Source organism: Saccopteryx leptura, chromosome 1 (assembly GCF_036850995.1).
Source record: "Saccopteryx leptura isolate mSacLep1 chromosome 1, mSacLep1_pri_phased_curated, whole genome shotgun sequence".
In the NCBI taxonomy this organism is placed as follows: Eukaryota; Metazoa; Chordata; class Mammalia; order Chiroptera; family Emballonuridae; genus Saccopteryx; species Saccopteryx leptura.
The window spans coordinates 65,039,491-65,042,939 of record NC_089503.1 but is presented as its reverse complement, the minus strand read 5'-3'; the positions used below and the strand labels follow the sequence as shown (position 1 = coordinate 65,042,939).

Genomic DNA, 3,449 nt, shown 5'->3' with positions numbered 1-3,449 from the left:
TCCAGTCTGGCACAAGTCCACTAACAGGTAAACCTCAGTTTGCAATGAAGTTACAGTGCTGTGGTCCGCATATTCAAGAAGATGGGCTGTGTCGTCACCGCAGGTCCTGGTTGAGACCTTGGCTCGGAAGGGCCAAGTGGTTCTGGAGAAAGAAAAAAAAGTTCAGTCTTCTGTTGCCTGGAGTCGCAGAGGATTCGAATCACAAGTTGTTTGATATCAGCATTTTACCATTGTAATCTTTCAAAAGAGATCAGACCGGAAGAAAACCTAGTCACTTGCCATTACTGACTCTCCAGCAGGAAGCTTGGCTAGGGATCCTCAATCCTTCTTCACAACCTCATTTCTTAAGAGCCTCTGTTATGTACCTAAAACAGTTTTGGAAACTGCAGAAGAAAGCGCAACCTCTGGGAATCAGCAAAGACACTCTGAGAACTGCCATGAGTCACCGGGAGGCCATAAATGAGAGACAAAAATAAATAAATAAATAAATAAATAAATAAATAAATGCAAAGCTAGCTACATAAAATCAGGTGCCTTTCCTTCTACCTCTCCTTGTAAATCATCTCCAAAGCCTTTCGGGATCCTTTCTCCAAATGTTCTGTGCAGTATGAGTGGGAGGAGCCCTGTAGAGAGCAGCTTGAATGTTAAAACCATCTCCAGCAATCCACCAGGGTGAAGAAGGAGAAGGGCTGCTTGATACCTGGGCTGCGCCGAAACTTGGAAATTCCAAGGAGAAAATGGCATTCTTTGCAGCCCACTAGGATCCTATCTGACCCTGCTAGGATCAGATCTATGAAAATTAAAAGCTCCTGGAATATTGATGGCAGAGCTTCTAAAAGAGGGGGAAATCAAGGGTTCTTAAAGAAGCAAGACGCAGTCAGAAAGGATGAGGGAAGGGAACAGCAAGTGCTCTGAGCCTGAGCCTTTTGCATGTGGCGTTGAGTACTGTTCTGTGCCTTATGTGAGTGACAGTGGGGACGAGGTCTGTGCTGGGAGGCCTCTGTTAGTCATAAAGGTGGTTACCTTCCTGGAGCAAAGAGCCAGTGCTGCTCTGCCAACCACTTGTGCGGAAACTGCAGTAACTCACTTGCCGTGGTGAGGGTTTCTGGGCAATCCAGAGGTGTGCCCCCAGCCTTTGAGCCTTTTTCTACCCCAGGAGCTTGTGAAGAACCCACAGAAAGGGGAAATCCTGAGGTTGGTGAACCCGAGAGTGAACCAGTCCCCATCCTCCACGTGGTAGCCAGGCTGGAGTCTGAGAGCCCGAGCGGCAGAGCCAGCGTGAGCCTGGGAGCCTCTCCAGGGACAGCAGCTTCTGTGGAAAGGCATGCCAGGTGTTGCTTGCACATGGCACACAGGCAGATGAAGGCAAAACAAACAAAGGCATCTTGGAGGCACCTGAACTCAGGTAAATCCTGTGGGGTGCTTCTTGCGACTGGGTGCCTCAAGCCCCGGCAGTGTGTGTTCCACAGGAGAGGCTGGCTGGTGCTGGGACCGAGGAATCAGCTGAAACATGTCCTTCCTCAGATGCACCGCCACCCTGGGCAGCGTGGACTGTGGCTGTGGCAAGAGCTGACCTTTGTTCTCCTAAGGGGAAGGCCTGTGATGGGGCTCCTAGGGACGGTCCCTCATTGCCAGCAGGTGTGAGTTTCCACTTGGATAATGCAGCATTAGAGCCCAGGCCAGAACTGCTGTGAAAAGCAGCAATAGATGATGTAGAAATGACAGAGGAATCTGAGTCACCTTTTGCTCCTTGAACCTGTCCTGAAGCCATTGAGTTGCCCACAGATGCTGTTGACTGTATGAGCAGATAGCTTGTGTCACAAAATCCTAATCAGAGACAAAAAGATCTGTATGCATTAGCATCACCTTGTCCATGGCAGAGAGAAACCAGTCTTCTAGTATAGAGACCTGCGAAGACCTACTTCCAGAGATTAAGTTTTGTTTTGTTGCCACCTGGTCAGCAACAGCTGGACTGTTCCCATTTGAATGAAAACACAACAGAAGAGTCTTCAGAGGCCAGCCAGCTGGAAGACGCTGCCTAGGGTGACGGTGCATCTGAGGAATGACATGTTTCAGCTGATTCCTCGGTCCCAGCCCCAGCCAGCCTCTCCTGTGGAACACACACTACCGGGGCTTGAGGTACCCAGTTGCAAGAAGCAGGTATGTCATGACTTGCTGGAGACCAGGTTTAAAGTCCTGCAGCCTTTGGAGCCTCAGCAGTACATGGCTTTCCTGCTGTACCACATTATGGTGAAAATCTTCAGGTTACTGCCACTAAGACTTCAGTGGCTCTTAAATGTACCTGCTATTTCAAGTTTATCCTTGAATACTACATCAGGCCAGCAGATTGTCACTGGGCTTGAGATCCACACTATATAGAGAGAGGGTCCTTGTAGCAGTGCAAGAAAAGATATGTGAAGGGGGTTGTGTCCCTGTGCCAGCGGCACCCCAGTCCCTGCTGCCAGGCATTGCCCTGCGGGCCAGGATACTGGATGTGCTGCCACCTCTCTCAGAAAGGCTTCCCTGGTTGTAAGTTGGGGCTTTGTGACAATCACTGGGTCCCCACTGGCTTCAGCTTTAAATCGGGCAAGCAATCCAATAAGAAAGCAAAAGGGACTGCAACTGAAGAGGAATACTAGTCTCTGTGAGAGGCAACAAAATAATTGCTTTTTAAAACTGCAGACCACCACCACCTAGATATACCATTCAAAGGAACGCCGCCTCTCAGAGCCATCCCTGGGAGAAGCTGTATGTACTCCTCCAGGACAGCCGAGCCCAGACCATGTTTTATTCACACGCCGTACAAGAAAACTGGCCTCCTTGTTTTATAGCAGCGCCTCCTTCTGATCCAGGGTAGAAGTCCACACTTAATTCACCTGGCTATGAATAATGATGCCTGTTTTTCCAAATCGAGTCTATCCTGAGGACAAAGACTTGCCACCATCAAGAATGTTCAGGAAAGTTCACTGCAGACTGTGCAAGCAATCCCCAAAAGGGGTTCCAGAAGTGTTTCATGCACTGGCACTGTATTTGAAATACCGGTAAATGAGTAGTGTCCTGTGAAGAGAATAGCAGCAGTCCTGGATGACAAGTGTTTATGAAAGGAAAGTCAGGTACCTTACCTTAGACCTTGTATGCTTGATCCAGGGAGACTGATGATTGGGGCTGGAGATGGATTGCATGCCCTGCGGTGTTTACATGTATATAATGGTTGTATTTTCCTAGGGCTGTGAGAGCACTTTAAACCTGAGCACCTTTACCTTAGCTGAGTGTTTTGGCTCCTCTGTAAATAACACTATTAAAATCCAGTTGTATATAGTGGACAGTTAACTGAACAATAATCCCAATGCAGCAAGGATGATGTTGCATCTACAATTATGTGTGTGTGTGTGTGTGTGTGTTTTAATTATCTCAAATTTGTATATCCTGTATAAAATTTGTTTCTCAAA

General features: G+C 48.0%; 1 pseudogene; it reads left to right on the top strand.

Annotated features, from left to right (window-relative positions):
* The first annotated feature begins 359 nt into the window (after positions 1–359).
* On the top strand, positions 360–2,639 carry LOC136388898 (F-box only protein 34-like; annotated as a pseudogene).
* The last annotated feature ends 810 nt before the right edge of the window (positions 2,640–3,449 follow it).